The sequence below is a fragment of the Chiroxiphia lanceolata genome, chromosome 9 (assembly GCF_009829145.1).
Source record: "Chiroxiphia lanceolata isolate bChiLan1 chromosome 9, bChiLan1.pri, whole genome shotgun sequence".
NCBI classification, from domain to species: domain Eukaryota; kingdom Metazoa; phylum Chordata; class Aves; order Passeriformes; family Pipridae; genus Chiroxiphia; species Chiroxiphia lanceolata.
The window spans coordinates 29270974-29289991 of record NC_045645.1 but is presented as its reverse complement, the minus strand read 5'-3'; positions in this window follow the sequence as shown (position 1 = coordinate 29289991).

Genomic DNA, 19018 nt, shown 5'->3' with positions numbered 1-19018 from the left:
GCAACCTGTGCCAACCCTCACAGTCAAGAATTCCCTTCCCAATATCCCACCTAATTCTCCCTGTCATAAAGTAGATGTCACAGGGACAATAGGTCACACCTTGTGTTTTCTGTCCTTTGCCAAGCCACCTTTATTTCACAGTAAAGGGGGAAATGCACAGAAGGATTTTCAGCCCAGGAATTGTTCTCTCACCATTCCCTGGCTCTGCTGCTCAGACCTGAGGTCAGATGGGTCAACCTACATCCCTCACCTGCTGTGTGCTCAGAGCTGAGGGACAACATTGCCCCTTCTCCACTGGTGCACAAAACAGGCAGGTTTGGTGCTCATCTGCTTCTCTACCACCCCATCTCCAAGAAACAATCCTTATTTTAAATATTTCTGTCTCCCCGTGTCACTGGAATGTCACAACACCTCCCAGGAATGTCACAACCCTGCCCACCTTTGTGATCTCAGGTGAGTACTGAGTTTCTAAAGTTCATCCTTTGCAGAGTAGCCCTTTCCTTACAAAGAAGGGAAGAAGCTGCCCTTGCAGAAGGTGCCAACCTCGGTCTGCAATACCAGGAGAGTTCAGGTTTGATTCACAGTTGTATTTGAAAAGAGCTGAAGAATGTGAAATAAACTGGTTTTACCTACCTATCTATCTATCTATGTCTCAAAAGAAGACTCCCACACACCTTTCATTAGCAGCAGCAGTTCAAGTGCAGACAGTGTAGAAAGGGGAAAAAAATGTAAATTTTGAGTCCATAGAAAAAAAAAAAGGATGTGGAAAAGCAGGGTTTAGATCAGTGAATGCTGGCACGGTAAGTGAACCTAAATGTTTCACTGTTTCTCGCTCACTGGATAAATATTTAAGTTTAAAGTCAGGGGAAACTTATTCTTAAGGGTGAAAAAAAAAGCAAACTATGAAAGGCTTCTGACAATGTAAAATACTTCCTCTCCCAAGCTGGTTGGTATAAAGAATGCAGCCTTTTAACATGCCTGGACGAGCTTTAAAAATGACTCAATAGATTGTAGAATTCAGCACATTTTCTTCCCAATTATTTCTGAAGAGATTCTGTCAAATGTTTTCTAAGGGAGGACTGGCAGCCTGTCTATTTTATTTTAGTTTTATGGGACTTTTATTTTTATCCTGTCATGAGAAGCCAATGGCAGAGCTATGATTAGGATAAGCCATGTAAGAGGGCTCAATCTGCACAATTTATAGTGCAGCTTGCTTTAATCTGTCAGGGAATGTGTGTTATATTGCCTTTCAATAGATATATGTTAATAAATTCTATTCCAGACAGTCTTAAAAGATGCCAACAATTGCTGGAAGTACTTGGAGCAGAAACTGTCTGCAACACTGAACCCTTGGAGGACCCTTCTGGGCACCGTGGATTCATTGAACAAAAAGCAGCCAAACAAAGGAAGCTCCCAGCAACTCTGGTCTCCAAAAACCCTTTGGGAAAAACGTGGAGTTATCATTATTTTTTTTATCAATCAGCTTTCTAAAATTTACCAGCCAGATAACAAGACAATGATGATGATGATTATTATTACTTTTATTGTTACTAGTGGTGGTTTCAACATCTTCTAGTATTTTTTTTAATCTTTTTTTCCCCCCCTCTCCCCAGCTGTGAGTATTTATATGCTGTCAGCCCCCTGAAGCTGTGATAAAACCCAGTGCCATCCAAATCACATCACAGGTCTGTTGATATATATTTAGTAAATCTGAGAAATCTGCACTCGTTACAGGGTTTTCCCCCCTCTGTTTATTTATATTTTTATTGGATTATCGCTGCCAGGTATTTTCAGCTCTTCCCCTTCATGATGGATTTATTTCCCTCTCTGGGGTGAATGTGATAGGGAAATGAGATGGAGGATTTGCACTGAGAGAGTCTGGGTTCGTGTTCTACAGCCAGCTTTGAAAGCTGAATAGCAGGATTCTGGAAATGTCATGGAAAATAATTGAGGGTTCTAAAAAAAAAAAACAAACAAGGACTTTACACGTTGTTCTCCTTGAGTGTTTTCACAGTGGGAGCTGCAAGACAAAAGTCACAAGTGTCAACTCCTGATTTTTAGTCTGATCTCAAAGAGGAAGAACCAGCCTCTTCTGGTTAAGGTTTAGCAAATGAAATGTATGATCTTTTCCAGAAAGGGTAAAGGATTTGCTTTCAGTAGTGGAATTAAAAAAACCCACCCAAACCAAACACGGTATTATGGCAGCTTTGTAGTCAAAATTCACATTTCAACTTGTGTAAGGATGGATGATGATGCCATTATAAACTCAGTGAAAGAAATAACAGACCAAAGAGAAAGTGAAATTATAATGTCACATTTACTAGAAAACCACAACTGCAAACTGGGAAGAGCAAAGGCTCAAATCTCTTTTGTCAGATCATCCTGAGGGTCCAAAGTAAACAGAAAAAATATACTCAAAACCCAGTTATAAACACATTATTTTTTTTCTAAAAGCACAGGATCACCCTGCTGTACCTGTGAAATATTTCCATTGATTAAATAATCTTCATATCCTAGGTGGATTTTTAAAGAATATTTCCCTGATCTATTGGATTTTGGTCTTTCATTGTGACTGTTGAGTGACTGATACCCAGTGTGAGTGTTGTTGTCCTCTGCATTCAGAATCTGTGCTGATGTCTTGGTTTGGTCAGAGAATCCCAGAGTGGTTTGGGTTGGAAGGGACCTTAAAGCTCATCCAGGGATGGGCAGGGACACCTTCCACTAGCCCAGGTTGCTCCAAGCCCCGTCCAACCTGGCCTTGGACACTTCCAGGGATCCAGGGGCAGCCACAGCTTCTCTGGGCAACCTGTGCCAGGGCCTCCCCACCCTCACAGGGAACAATTCCTTCCCACTATCTAATCTAAATCTCTCAGTTTAAACCTGTTCCCCCCTTGTCCTATCACAATATACCCATGAAAAACTCACTCTCCAAGAGCAACTTCCTTTATTCCTCACTTTCAGGGTTTTTTGAATCCAGAAAAGCACAAATAACCACACACTGCTTTTTTTTTTTTTTTGCCTACTCATATCCCTCATGGCAGGAGGCAGACACAGACATGATCTTCACCCTTCTGGACTCGTGCAGAGCAGGATTGGAGCTGCCTATGAGCAGGAGAAAAGTGATATTGCAATCATATAAAGGTGTGGTAACTCTATTCCCCCATCTGGCTCTGCAACAGGACACTGGGCAGAGAGACTGGAGAAGGTTGGTTTGCCCCAGGATTGTGAATAAATAGGCAGAAATGCCACTGGAGAGAAAAGTTACTAAATCTTTTATTTTTCCCCTTTCTTAAGAAGGAACAAAGTCAAAAAAAAATAAGAAAACCTATCAAAGGAAGATGTTAAAGCTGCTCTTTGTGTGGGAAGGTGTGTGATACCAATACATCAGGACTTGCTTTAAAGTCACTGGAATAATCCTATAAAATACCTTGATTACTGAGACTTTTTTTTTGCCACTCATCAATTAAGATGTCAGCAAAATTAGAAGGCAAATAACACCTGTAATTGAGTTCCTGCAGATGCTTTTACAACTCCCTGCCAGGAGGTTGTGGCCAGGTGGAGGTCAGGCCCTTCTCCCAGGTAACCAGCGATGGGACAATGGGAAATGGCCTCAAGGTGTGCCAAGGGGGGGTTCAGGTTGGATGTTAGGAAAAATTTCCTCCCTGAGAGAGTGGTTAAGCACTGAACAGGCTGCCCAGAGCACCAGAGGAGTCACCATCCCTGGGAGTGTCCAAAGAACAAGTAGATGTGGCACTCTGTGAAATGGTTTAGTGGGAATGGGTGTGTTTGGTCCAAGGTTGGACTTGATCCCGGAGGTCTTTTCCAGCCTTAATGATTCCATGATTCTATGGCCATAACCACTTCTGAGTGTATAATAGTCACACTGTGAGAAGGAGGTAATATCTTTCATTAGAACCACTTTTTTCCCTATGGAAAACACACAAAGCTCTGGACCAACATGGTTGATTCCAAACCAGCTCTGTCCTTTTTTGGAGTTAAGCTCCACAGCTCTGGGTCAGGCAGCTTCTGGAGTGCTCAGCTTGGTATGAAATGGTTAATTTAAAATCCATCACGCTGGGAAAACCCCCCCAAATACATTGCTTTTGCTTTGCTATTGTCTAATGGAAAGCACTCCCTGAGACCCACATCCTCCAAACCATCTGTTCCACGAAACCGCAAACTTGCCTCCCGACTCAAATTCCACAATTTCATCCCAATTTATTGCCCAGATATTGCCTTTTCAGTGTGTGACCTTTGAAGCTAGATGTCAAGCACTCAATTATTTCCTCACATCGGAAAGTTCTCCCAAGAACTGATTGAATTCTTCTGGAATGAATTTTTGCTGAGCCACACCAAACTCTCGTAAGGCTCTGCAGGTTGTACAGCACTAACACAGTTACAGGCTCTCCCTCTCAGCAAAGCACCTGCTTGTAAAATGGGTTATCCTCCCAAACTCTGACCTTACAGAGGCAGGTTGATATTAAAAGTAATCTCAGTATTTTATTTTAATGTTTCCAGGAAGCTTTCAGACTGTTTTAATAAAAATTGTCTAACAATTTAATGGAGAACAACTCGGTGAGGAATGTTTTTTTATGAAAGTACTGAGGGCATGCTTACTAGCTTTAGTAAGAACTTGTGATTCCCTATAAAATGTTATAGCTTTTACAGTAATTTCTGCAAAACCCAGCTGGAATCATCACTGCTGGATCATATCAGAGGCTGCAAAGAGTAACTGAAATGTTGGGAAATGGAGATGCAGACTCAAAGCCCCTGAAACTCATTTACTGTCAGAATCCATTCCACTCCTCCAACCTGACACATCTCCCAGCTAATGAGCAAGGAGAAAGTTTACAGGCACCAGTCATTAAAATGCAGAGCCCAATTCTCATTTGCATCAAGCCCAAGGTACATTTTTGCCCTTAACAGTTCTTAAGGCTCTTTCTCAGCTGATCACATAAAACATAAATGAGAGGAAAGACCGAGAGAGAAGGGAAAATGCACCTTCAACTAATTTAACTTAGAGATGGGCTTAAAATTGGTAAAGGAAGCAATAGACTGAATTCCCAGGGGCGTCAGCCTGGATGGAGGCAGTTCCTTTGGAGCTCTGCCTTCTCCCTGCTCCCCTCTGCTGCTGGCTTTTTCCACTTCCCAAAGGAAAATTTATAATATCTCCAAATTATAACCCTATACCTCGTGGCACTTTCAGCCAGCCTGTAAAAAGCAATTAAAATAGGATATACAGAAGGAACATAAACCCTCTTGATTCAGATCTTAACTAAATCTCCAATTAGAAGTTACAAAAACACTTTCCCTGAAGGTGAGTTATCCTGTAATTGCCTTATTGAGCTTGGCAGTGACTTCTCCCCTTGCTATCAAAGGTCTTGACGGGGTGGGGGCTTGGGGTCTGCAAAAACTCATACAGATCAGGCAAAATTAGCTGTGTCACTGTCACTTTGTCACCAGGTTTGCTCAGCCTCTCACCTGAGCCTGAGTTACAGGCAGCCAAATGCTGAGGGTGGAATCCAAGCCCTTCGTTGTTCAATATTTTCTGTCCTGTCCCGTGACAAACTCAGCAGACACGGTATTGACTGTGCCATAAATGGCATTATTTGTGAGCCCAACCCATCCCATCTGGGGCTCACAGCTGGGGAGCTTCTCTGATGCTTGTTGGTGTAATCCCAGCAACAATATCCCTTTTCTAGGAGTTGGGGTAAGAAGTAACAGATTTGTCGTCAGGTTTTCCTTCCCTTCTCGTGCTCTTTCTTCATCACAAACACCTTCATTAACAACTACTTTTAATGTAAGATTCTTTTTCCTTCTTTGATCTAAATGAACTATACACCACTAAAATGACTTCTTAAAAAAATCCCGACTTTTTATTCTGAGTTTGAAACCCCTCGTGTAGCTTTCCACCACAGACTCAGTGTTGCACCTCACAGAAAATACTTGGCTGTAATTCATTTTTACAAACCACAAAAGGTCCTTCTTGGTCATTTTTCTCTCTGAATGTCATCTTTTTTCATCTTCTTGTGGTGGACTTTTAGTTACTGTTCGACTTCCTCACTTTTTTAGTGACCTTTTTTAGTGAAACACTAATAATGAGCTGCCAATAGAAGTTTTTGCACATTTGAAGTATTGTGTAGAAAAAATATTGGAGTCATTTGGGGTTTCTTGGTCCTGTACCCCCATTTTTGTCTCGTGGCCCACACCATGCAGCACACACTGAACTGTATCTAACCATGGCTTGATGTGGGTCTTGGTTACTCTATTTTTTATTTTCTGGTTACAGAACCTATTTATATAGAACAATCTTCCCTCAAAAACTGTGACTGTTACAGCTGGGTTAGGCCTTGAGATTATTTGATTCTTGATAACTCTGCATTCCAACATCCAGGGAGCATTTTTGAGTCTGTTTACTGGAACCAGAAGAAGATGAGGTTAATTAATACTCTTGATTTTGGTCTGTTGTTTATTAGAGATCAGGGGGATGGTTGCCCTTGTTCCAACATCCAGGTGATTATAAACAGCCCCCTAGATCCTTCTCAGCTCTTCAGCTCCTGTGCTTTGGGGCCTTTAGGAGATGAATAGTCGGAAGAATATTGTGTGCAGAGGAAAATCATGGAATCCTGGAATGGTTTGGGTGGGAAGGGACCTTAAAGCTCATCCAGGGATGGGCAGGGACACCTTCCACCAGCCCAGGTTGCTCCAAGCCCCGTCCAACCTGGCCTTGGACACTTCCAGGGATCCAGGGGCAGCCACAGCTTCTCTGGGCAACCTGGGCCAGGGCCTCCTCAGCCTCCCAGCCAAGAATTCCTTCCCAATATCCCATCTAAACCCACCCTCTTTTAGTTGAAACGCACTATTTTCCTTTTATCTCCATTTCTCCTGTTTCTACTGTAATTTGTTCAATTCTTGCTCAAATTACACATCCTTTCCATAATTTATGGTGATGCTGATGGTGTAATATTCCAGGGAAACAGGTTCTGAGCCACCAGGAGTCGTAATCTTTGCTTTCCAGAGAGGAAACCCAGCCTGTGAATGGGTTTTTTAGCAGCACTGCAGGAAGGTTTTACCAATGACCTGGGGAAATTACAGGTGTAATGTGCTCTCGATGATCTGAGATGAGTTAGGAAACATTAATTACAGGCATTGATGCAGTAAATTAGTTTGTACACCTTGCTAGCTTTGTACAAAGAGTAATTGTTCTCTGTGTGAGTCTGCAAAGATACAAGTTTGAAATGTACTCGATATTTTTGGCAACATGAATCATCTATCTGGAAAAAAAAGCCAATTCAATAGATGAAATATTTATTTCCTAATGACAATATAATTTTTTTCTATTTCTCCTTGTTTTTGTATTTTTTCCTAGTGACCTGAAGTTCCTCAGTATTGCTTCCTTTAGCTGGAAATTATCTGATTCTTATCTTATATAATTTTACTTCATCCAGGCAAAAAGCAGGGTGTTATAATTCTGTTCTTAAGTCATAAGCTTAAGATGAAATTTTTAGCTCCAAATATGTTATGTAATTATTATAAATATGTTATATAATTATTATGAAACTAGATAAGAACAGAAATTATAGACTGTATTTCAGTAGATAAGAAAGTAGTAAAATGAAGTGAAGTGAATTGAAATAAAATAAAATGACATGATCTTTATACTGAAGTCGATATTTGCTTATAAAAATTATAAACAAAAATTTATAAGCCAAATCCTTATGTTATTTTATTTTCCATAGTTGAGGTGAGAGGGAGGAAGGATCAGAACAAAATGTGAGAGCTTGACAAAATTTTGAGGTTAAAAATCAACTTTTTTGGCTCTGTGACTGCTGCGATGAACTGCCAGTTACGAAATTAGGTGTTAAAATTTCATCTCTGGGGACTCAGCATTTGCTGATTGGAGGAACTTATAAGTCATTCTGGTCTTTAGATTATAAAGCCAACACTTCCAATGGGATCCACTGGAGTGTCCTCATCACAGGTATGGCCAAAGGGGAACAGCTTTACACTAAAAGAGGGTGGGTTTAGATGGGATATTGGGAAGGAATTGTTGGCTGGGAGGGTGGGGAGGCCCTGGCACAGGTTGCCCAGAGAAACTGTGGCTGCCCCTGCATCCCTGAAGTGTCCAAGGCCAGGCTGGAGTAACCTGGGCTAGTGGAAGGTGTCCCTGCCCATCCCTGGATGAGCTTTAAGGTCCCTTCATTAATTCCAGTGTAATGTGCTCTAATGACCTCCACCCCAGATTTTAACATTCCTTCAGTGGCTGCAGGAACTCATTATCCATCTTCCTTTTCATCCCAGCATATGTGGCCTGGCTATTGCTCTATTAATCATGAGCACCCAAAAGCCTGTCTTGATTTAAGAACCCTGAACTCTCCATTAAACTAATTTCCCTCTGTCAGTCATAACATTAATGATGTGATTAACACATGCAAACCACGGGACAGGAACATTAAAAGGTCTGAGTTAAACTTGGGAATGAGAGGAAGGTTTTTTTCTTGGCTCTTGTCTCGTGGGAGTTCTGCTGAGCACTGTAAAAATTGTAAATATTTTGTTATTGGCCAGCAGGGAAGAAAAGAAAGACATTTCAAGGCCCAAAATAATCAACAGAATGGCTTTCTTGTAAGAAATAATTTAATATTAAGTTTATTTAGGTTAATAGTAAGATGTCCATGTGTAGTTTGGGCTTTACTTTAAAAGGCTGGTTTTAATATGGCTTAAATTCAAAGTCTAATTTCTCTTTTAAAGTGAAATTTAGTGTAAAATAAGAGTGTAAAAAAAAATCTATTCTCTTACATATCCAGGCATAATCCTCCATAGTGTTCCTGTGGAAGCCCTCAGTGAAGCCATATTGCATATTTACTGCATATATTTACTGTATATATTAAATATGTATATCATTTATTGCATATATTATGTAAATGACTATGGTAATGTTCCAGTTGAGTGCAATTGCATGGAGGGAGGGAAATATGTAATACATTGGTGTATATAACATGTGGGATTTTACAGTGCCCACTCTTGGCCTGGCTTTGATTTTCTTGACTTTTCTACAGCCTTTTATCCAGACACCAATTTTTGCAATAATTTAAACAGTTTAAATGTCTGTGCTGAGCCAGTGAACTTCTGGAGGAAAAGAAAAATGGAGAAAGTATTTACAAAGAGACATGTGAGGAGAATTTAAGCCATTGAAGCTGTGCAAATATCAAAGAAACAGCTTTTGGCATTAGATTCCTAAATATCTTAAATAATCTAATTGATTCCTCAAAGGCAAGGGAGTAATTCCCACTGAATCCAAACACATCACAGGTAGAACTGAGGTCCTTTTGAAGTCAAAGGTAAAATTGCATTTCCTTGGAGCCAAGGTCACAAAGCTCATTTTTCCTTCAAGGCCAATTCCCAAAGAAGATTTTATTTTTTTCTGCTGCTTGAGCTGATTAAAGCTTTTCTGTAGACTTAAAAAAGGTGAGATATCTATCTATCTATCTATCTATCTATCTATCTATAGGTAGATAGATAGAGATATTGCCCAATAACTTGCAGTAAACCAGTGCTGCTGTTATTTTACTTAAAACTGGAATTTTCACAGAATATTAAGGTTGGAAAAGCCATCTGGGATCATCAGTTCCAATGGTTATCCCAGCACTGCCAAGGCCACCACTAAGCCATTCCCTAAATATATGGGACATATTATAATACTGCATTTGGCACAGTGGGAGTGAGTAACCTTTTAGGCAGAACAATTGGATTTTACTGCCTAGAGTGCTCTTTGCCCATTCTCTTCATTGACTAAATCCAGGGAATATGCTATTCAGAATTATCCTTACCCCTCTGTTACTGTAGGAATTTTTGATGGAAACCCTTTCCTGGTGTCAGGAAAGGAAAGAAATTCAGCTCTCAGAGTGATTTCTAGCGGTTATTTCACTTTTTACCCTCGTGGGTGCGCGGAGCTGGAGATTCCTCTCACTCTGAGAGGAGCCAATATGTTGGCAAATATTGTCCCTGAGTTATTTTTGGAGCTGAGCTGACCCTGCTCCCTAATTAGAAGATCCACTGCTGGTCTCTGCTGGTTTTCATCAGGTGGAGTTAAAAGTGCTGAGGCTCCAAAGCCTTTTGTTGGGTCGCAATTTAAGCCCCGCAGCTTGGCTGGGTTTGCTTTTAAGTGGCTCTGCTCCCTTTTCTCCGGGCTAAAAGAGCAGTCCCTGTTATCTCTGCAGCTCAGCCACTTCCCCTCAGTGCTCAAATATTCCAGGGGATAATTGCTGGCACGTGGGCTCGTGCCCAGGCTGCAGGAGGGGACTGAAAACGCTGCTGAAGGGCTTTGGAGGTTTTATTTGCGAGCACATCCTCGGATGTTCTTCTGCACTTGCACCCTCAGACCCCAAATATTTCGTCTCCTCCATCCCAAGTGGCTGCTTCAGTGGTGATCTTGGTGATTGAAGCTGAACCTCACTTTTCTTTGAGTCTACAGCTGGCACAGTGGAAGGTGTCCCTGCCCAAGGGATGAGTTTTCAGGTCCTTTCCAGCCCAAACCATTCCATGATTCCACGATTTTCTGAATGCTGGCACACCTTCAGCTGCTTTATTATCTTATCAGTATGTGAAGCCAGAAAAGCAGACTCCCAGAAATAGAATTCCTGCAGTCATAACATATGAAATTAAGTGTTTACAGCATAATGGTAAAGCAATAAACTTTTTATTTGAAACAGAAATCCTGCTTGTATTTTACTGTAGATGACTGTGAGTGTTTTGGGGGGAGGAGGTGCTGCTGTCAATTACTGTGATTTTAGTCTCTTATAATAATTATCTGATGACTGTTATTTTATTGGATTTGGGGAAAAATAGATTTAACTGCTGGTTTACCTGCTTTTACATTGTGGTATTTGCTTAAACTTTGGCTGAACTGGAATTTATTCAGGCCTCTGGTCTGAGTTGTGCAGGAAACACTGCACTGTATATATATATATATATATAATTACAGAATGGAGCATACTAAAGGAGCTCTAAAGGTGCCTAAATGCCATCAAAGTTTTGCTGAATTCAGGTTTTATATGTGGCTGCCCTGCTGATTAAGTTACCCAAGTGAAAAAAATCAGGTTTTTTTCCTAAAAGTCTTGTGATCTCTGGGAAAGTCCTTACCAACAGCTTTTCCTTGCAGCACATCTACGGATTAAAACAATTGGGTTTTGCAGGAACAAGGAACGTCACAATTCAAGTTGAAAAGCTTTTCTTTCCTTTCTGCAGTCCCATAACTTGGAGGCAAATGCTGAGCACTGAAGGTGCTGACAGAGGAAGACGTGGGATGAGAAAGCAGTGGTGCTCCAGGGGTGTCAAGGATTTAATGATGGTTTAATAAACCCTCTGAGCCCTTCTGGGATATCACAGTTTGCTTCGAATTTGGATGAGAAAAGTAAAGTGATCAGCAGTTCGTCCTCAGTGGTTTTATTTTAAGAATATAACAGTGTTTTCTCTCTATATATAATTTTAGCTTCACCTGGCTCTGTGCATGGAGAGGGAAAGGATTCCCTGCAACCCATGGGAAGGAGCCACAGGGGAGCAGCTTTTTTCCAAAGGAAGCCACGGAGGGGACCCACGTCAGAGCAGGGGAAGGGTGTGAGGGGGCAGGAGCAGCAGAGAGGAGCTGGTTGGGACTGACCACAACCTGCACAGGGGTTTTAGAAGAGCCTGGTATTCAGTGGAGTCAAACATTTTATTGAAATATTCCCATTGGAGCTGTGGGAATGCTTCCCAGGAATTGTATTTCAACAGCAACAGCAGATTCTGTAGGAGACTCATGTTAAAGGCAGTGCCATTTCCTCCCCCTCATTTTTTTAGATCAAGAGGAAACTTTACATTGATGCAACAGCATGAAAAGGATTTTGAAATAAAAACCTGAAATTTGGGTGAGAAATCAAACCCCAAATGCTGCATGAGCCAACCTGGGCTGTAATTCCCTTCTAGAAGCTCTTCATTTGCCAAGGACATTTGGTATTAATCAATATATTAATCTCTCATGTTTTCCTCTAAGATCTTCCTGAACCCATAGTCCCAAAAGTACTTGACAGACACTTGGGAATGTTGGTCAGGTGGTTTTCCAGTAGTACAAACCCCTTCTTTTTTCTGTGAGACCTCTGTTTACTTTGTTATTCCTCTCTAAAGAACATCAGAACTTTAAGCAATCCAGTGTTATAGGACTGCAAAACATATTAAAAGGATTTTTAGGGTGATTTAATTTATTTAGCATTCACAGAATTGAGTTGATCAGAGGGGTGGAGCAGGAAAGGTGAGAGAATTGGGAATGTTCAGCCTGGAAAAGAGAAGCTTTGGGGTGACCTAAACGTGGCCTTCCAGGGGCTGAAGAGGCTCCAGGAGATCTGGAAAGATCCCCCAAACTGCTCCCTGTAAATCCAACCCTTCTGAACTTTGCACCACACTCCCTAATGAATAGAAAATGATAGAGCACAGAAGTGCAATGGGAAAGATAATGATGCTAAAAAAAAAAATCCTACTGGAACTTCGGTTCCTGAGCTTTTCACTGAACCAAAATGCAGCGTGGGGGAGGCCAACCTTATTCTCATTCAGTGGATTCAGCCAAAAGTAGGAAAAAAAAAATTCCTTTCTATTAAAAATAATGAAAACATTCCAGCTTGAAAGCATTGAGAAAATGTAAAATTGTTAGCTAGGATTCTCAGAGTTTAAAATGCTCTCTTTTTTTCTTTTATTCCTCCAGTCCTGGTGAACAAAAAGCCTCCAGTGCAGTCTTGGGAAGTTGTTCTGAAATAGGAGCTGCAGCTCTTCCCTCCTGTCAATCACCCAGGATCAGTAAAAGTAACACAGGAGAAGCCAAATATATTTTGCTGCTCGTCTTAAATAAGATTTTTTTTTTTCTATACACACATGATTGCAAATTCTGGAAGATTCTGCCCCAAAAACCACTCAAACACTGTGAACCCGAATTCTTCCTCCTCCATTAGGACTGATAAGATCATATTCACAAAATGAGGTTCCATTGCATTTTTCATGGTCTAGACATGATTTATGAGGAAATTACCATCATCTGTCATCCTGGATGTTCCTAGAGGGCACAATAATCACGGCTGTCAATTATTCTGCTGCTGCCTTTTGGATATTTGGGGCATATCTGTATTTTCTGATACTCTGAAGATGACAGCAGAATTGTGTCTTTTTTAGGACTAACTGCCTCCCTTAAAACAAGCATTAAATGTGGGGACAAACACACTTGGGCTGTGAAATTTCACTGGAATTAGAGCAATTAACTTGTCATATTGTTGTCTTGTACAAGATAACCACAGAAACATTTTCCCAGGGTGCTACACAAAAAAAAAGTAAACTTGGAACACAAACCAGGGTTTTGTTCTGTCTGTGCTGGAAGGTGTGGTGGGAGGTTGGAACTGGATGATCTTTAAGGTCCCTTCCAACTCCAACCATTCTATTATTCTATCAGAATAAATTAATCATCTCAATAATGTTAAATCTGAAATCTTTAATCTTAAATCTTAAAATTTTTTTTGCATCATAAGAAAGAAGGTGATTTGTTTTTGCATTTACATAATTTAAGCAAGAATTTCAGAGGAAATTATTGCAATTAGGTGACAGAATCTCCCAGGCCCCTTTAAAAGTCCCTAGTTTGATTTTAAGTGCAGAAAAGCCAAGTTGTCCAAGGACACTGAGCATTAGTGAGGAGGTGTTAAATCAGCAGGAACTGGAAGTCCCTGCCCATGGTGGGAGGTTGGAACTGGATGATCTTTAAGGCCCCTTCCAACCCAAAGTGTGTTGATTCTATCATAATAATCTGCTATTTTTTTTTTTTTTGCACCTTAAGAAAGAAGGGGATTTATTTTCTTTTTCACTTATACAATTTAATCAAGAATTTCAGAGGAAATTACTGCAATTAGATGACAGAATCTCCCAGGCCCCTTTAAAAGTCCCCAGTTTGATTTTAAGTGTAGAAAAGCCCTTGGACACTGAGCATTAGTGAGGAAGTGTTAAATCAGCAGGAGCTGGAAGTCCCTGCCCATGGTGGGAGGTTGAAACTGGATGATCTTTAAGGCCCCTTCCAACCCAAACTATTTTGATTCTATCATAATAATCTGGGGGTTTTTTTTGTGCCTTAAGAAACAAGGTGATTTGTTTTTTCACGTGCACAATTTAATCCAGAATTCCAAAAGAAATGTTTACAGCTGAGTGACAGAATCTCCTTTAGAAGCCCCCAGTTTGATTTTAAGTGGAGAGAAACCAGGTTGTCCTTGGACACTGAGCACTAGTGAGGAGGTGTCAGATCAGCAGGAGCTGGAAGTGCCTCTGAGTGCAGAACTTCAGCTCATTCTGAGTGGAACCAGCCCAACCCAAAGGCCACTGGAGTTAATTGGATGATCTGATCCCCCCCTGTTTTCAGTGGGAATTGCATTAGGGGCATCCCGAGGCGTGTGATGGCATTTAGCCACGCTCTCATTAATTAGGAGGGAAAATGAGCTGTTGAGACCCCACCGACACGGAGCACTTGTCTTTTTGCATATTGACTTGTAATGAAGGGATTCCCATCCTTTTCCACTGCAGACCCCTACAGTGCGCCTACAAACATCCCACTTTTAATGGAATATTCGGGGGAAATCCCAGCCCTGGGTGTTTATTTGCTCCTGCCGGGGGCAGGAAAGGCTCTGCTCGGAGACGTGCTCCTCTTTTACCGCTGGGGTGTAGGAGTGTGTTATCCTAAGGCATTCGCCTTGGAATGCTGATTCCAGCTCCTGCCTTAGGACTCGGGATGTTCTCCCCAAGGGGAACACTCTGCTCGTTGATTGAAAGCTTAATTAGGGAGAAACCTCTCTCTCCGTCCTTCGCATCCCTGTTTTTCTCTTGTCCTCCCGTGTCCAACACGCCCACACTCGTGTCCAAACACACAGATGTGTGCTGATTTAAAAAATCAGGCAATTTTTATGCAGTGATACTTTCTGTTTGATTTATTTTTTTTCACCATAAAAGCACTTACATAAGGATTTCAACTGAAATGACTTGTGAAACAAGTGGATTATTTTTAATTCCTCCAGCCTGCTAAAATCATACCTGCACAGCGACAAGATTAATTTCCTAAGGAGCTTTATGGAATCAGAGAATAGTTAAGGCTGGAAAATATCTTTAAGATAGTCAAGTCCAACCATAAACCAGCACCACCACCATGTCCACCACTAAACCAGGTCCTCAAGTGCCACACCCACAGGTTTTTTGAACACTTCCAGGGATGGGGACTCCACCACTGGGCATCCTGTCCCAGGCCTTGACAGCTCTCTCAGGGAAGAATTTTTCCCTCTATCCAAATGACTCAGACTGGGAGTTCTGGATGAATTAATTTCAACACACCACCCATGTTATGGTCACAGACATAATGATTTGGCTGCTGGTACATTGATTTCCCAGCTTCTTTTTCACTCTTTACACTGGAAGGGAATAGCTGAAGTTCCCTATGTACAGTGTAGATTATTTCAAGTACTGGAAAAAACTGAAGTTATTGCAGTTCCTTGCAGTTGCTTCCACTCCAAACACTCAAAACTAACAAACCAAAACCACAAAACCTTTCCTCTCCCCACCCTTCTTCAAAGATGCTGAAGAAGCTCTTAAAAAGATGTCTTGTTGTTTGATTCCAAGGGGTTACTTTGAATTTCAAAGGTTCCTCCATCATCAAATCCGAACATTTCCACACAAAGATGACATTTTGCATGTGATATGTGGTCCTAAAGTTCATTAATTGTTAGAGGCAGCAGCTGGTTTGGTGTCTGGTCACCTTAACTTAAAATAAAATTTAAGAGCAGAAATGAGCTCTTAAATCACAGTTAAATTTAACACTGGTTTTAGAAGTGTCGGGTTTAATTAATGGGTAAAAAACAGTACTGAGACAATACCATGTTTTTTCTAAAAAGCTGAAGTACAAATACAATCTGGTTAATACTGGGTTTTTTTCCCTTTTACTGCCAAACTTATTTATTTCCAGGACTTCATGGACTCAATCAATTATCCTGAGTGTGGAAATAATGGACTGTTGAGGGTGATCAAGGATAAAATATCACTTGAAAAGGTCTAGTTTCTTGAAAAATAAAAATCAGTCAGCTTACACTATAGGTTAATTGTAAGGTTTTATTTAGAGTGTGTGATGTCAAATACTCCTAAGAAGCCTATGAAACTATGTTGATTTATCCTGGGATTTTTGATTTGATAGAAATAACTAAAATAAGGGTAGATATGGAAGAATGGGGTTGTAAAGCTTGCAGGTTTTGTCCTTAACAAGGTCTTAAATCATTTATTTCCCACCCTTCAGTCCCTGGGAAGTTCAGGACTGAGAAACCAAGAGCAACTTAAAAAAACCTGGGCAACAATAATAGAACTTATTGAGGATTTAAACAAATTATGTGTTAAATTCCAACTCCATCCATTTTTTTTTCAACTCAGAGTGGCTTCCAATTGCTTTGATGTTTTCATGATTAAGTGGCTCTCAGTGACAGTGGATTTTTACAGCTCCTCAATGAGCTTTTTGCATACCTTCCATATCAATTGGCTGAGCTCTTAATTCACTATTCAGCCAATTATGCTGCACTCTTCTAAAAAAAATCAAAACAAAGTCCAGGTTTTGCACCTTTACATATCAGAAATCATTTTTTCCATGTGTAATACTCTAATTTCACTGCCTTCAAAAGCAGCTGAGGAGAAACTCTTGGCCAAACGAGTGATGGAATATTTCCTCCAAAAAAACCCCAAATCATCAAAATAATGAAGGCAGTAGGAAAACACAAACGAGGGCCCATGGAATGCTGAGTGAAATCAGCAGGGAATTTTAAGAAGTAGCCAAAGGAGTGACTTGAAGGCAGCTCTCATTTAGGGTTGTGGCCTGAGCAGCACCTCTGTGGGTCAGTGAGCACCAAGGTGGTGTTCCTCTTATGTCACTGAATCCTGGTCCTACATAGGAGGTAATGGGGCTGTAAATTCTATTTAATAATTGAATTTTGGGTTACAGGAGGGATTTTTACCAATAATGTTGTGCCTTGGATTTTACCTTCCTCACCAACCCTAAAATCCTCGTATCCCTGCCTGTGTTTTCTTCCTGGCTCTTATCATTTCTCCTGATTCATCTGCTTTGCAAACCTGCCCCAGGTATTAAATACAGGGGGAATTTCAAGAAGAAGTGGCCAAAGGAGTGGTTTGAAGGCAGCTCTCATTTAGGGTTGTGGCCTGAGCAGCACCTCTGTGGGTCAGTGAGAACCAGGGTGATGTCCCCTTTGTGTCACTGAATCCTGGTCCTACACAGGAGGTAAGGGGGCTGTAAGTCATGTTGCTGGAATTATTCATGGGGAGGTCACTTCTATTTAATAACTGAATTTTGGGTGATTTTTACCACCAATGCTGTGCCTTGGATTTTATTTTCCTCATCAGCATTAAAATACTCTTATCCCTGCCTGTGTTTTCTTTCTGGTTCTTACGATTTCACTGGGTTAATGTGCTTTGCCTCAGGTGTTAAATACAGACTGAACTGACCCAAACTTCCATTTGCTCAAGGGTTTCCTCATGAGATGTGACATGAAAGTGAAGAAAGATCCTTCAAGTAGGTCCCAAATAAATTCCTTTCATTTATTTATTTTATTTTTTTTCAGTTGCCTTTTAAGTATCTGAGGGTCACTACAATTTTATTATATATCCCTTCAGTCTTATCTCTAGACTAAAAAATTCTCATTGCTCCAGTTCTTCTTTCAGCTCCTGACAGGAATTTACATCCAGGGCAGTGAAAAAAAAAAAAAATAGGCCTTTCAAACTATCTCTTTGGAGCATTAATTTCCCTGAGTGCCATAGATTAAAGTTTCTAATTCAGTTACTGGTTTTGACACCTGCCTATAAAAAGGTCTTCTTGGTTCTGGAGCCATCTATTCCACCTGTGACACTCACTGAGAATTGATTCACAGACTCCATTAAGAGGATTTTACAGGAATGTTTTCACGGCACATGGGAGAGAAACCTCCAGATGAATGATTTATAAAGGGTGGCTGTAAATAAACGGCAATGAAACCTCCAGTGTGGGCTTTGGAAAAAAAAAAGAAACAACTTAATTATGATTTGTGCAATTGCTAATAAATAATGGTGTTAAACCCCTAAATCTTTTGCTTCTTGGGCAATATCTGTCTTTGCATATTTATATTTCAGTGCACTGGTTTGCAGATCATGGTCTGTAGATCTGTAGTGATGGGACACATGTATTTTATATATATTTTTTATATATATTTATTGGATTTACACCACATGTATTTAGTGTAAGATATTTTGTTAAAATATTGTTTATGAACGCTGATTTAATAACAAGAGCAAAACAAGTACAGGGGTAGTGTAAAATGTCTTTATCACCAGGAATTCCTATTAAGAATTCCAGAAAAGGAGTCTGATTGCCCCTCACTGCACAAATCACTGTTGTCTCTGTGCAACCGAAACATCAAAGGCCACAGAGGGAAATGACTTTTATTATTTCAGGTTCTGCAAGTGCTCCATATCTACTTATATATATATATATATATAATATAAGTAAGTCCTCAGTGTGACGAGAAAAAAAGAGAAGGGAGATTGGATGCTGGTGGGATAAGACTGCACTCTGCAGATCCCTGCCCCTTTCCCTTGGAAGATGCAGATCCCTGCTCCTCCCACTTGGAAAATAAAGATCCCTGTCCTTTTCACTTGGAAGATGCAGATCCCTGCCCCTTTCGATTGGAAGATGCAGATCCCTGCCCCTCTCCCTTGGAAGATGCAGATCCCTGCTCCACCCACTTGGAAAATCAAGATCTCTGCTCCTCCCACTTGGAAAATTAAGATCCCTGCCCCTTTCACTTGGAAAATGCAGATCTCTGCTCCTCCCACTTGGAAAATCACCCTAGAAAACGCAAATAAAAGCAAATTTGGCCCCCTGAGCTCAGCCAATCTCTTCCCTTGTGTGAACTGCAGTGCTTCAAGCACCACACACAAAGCTCACATGCTC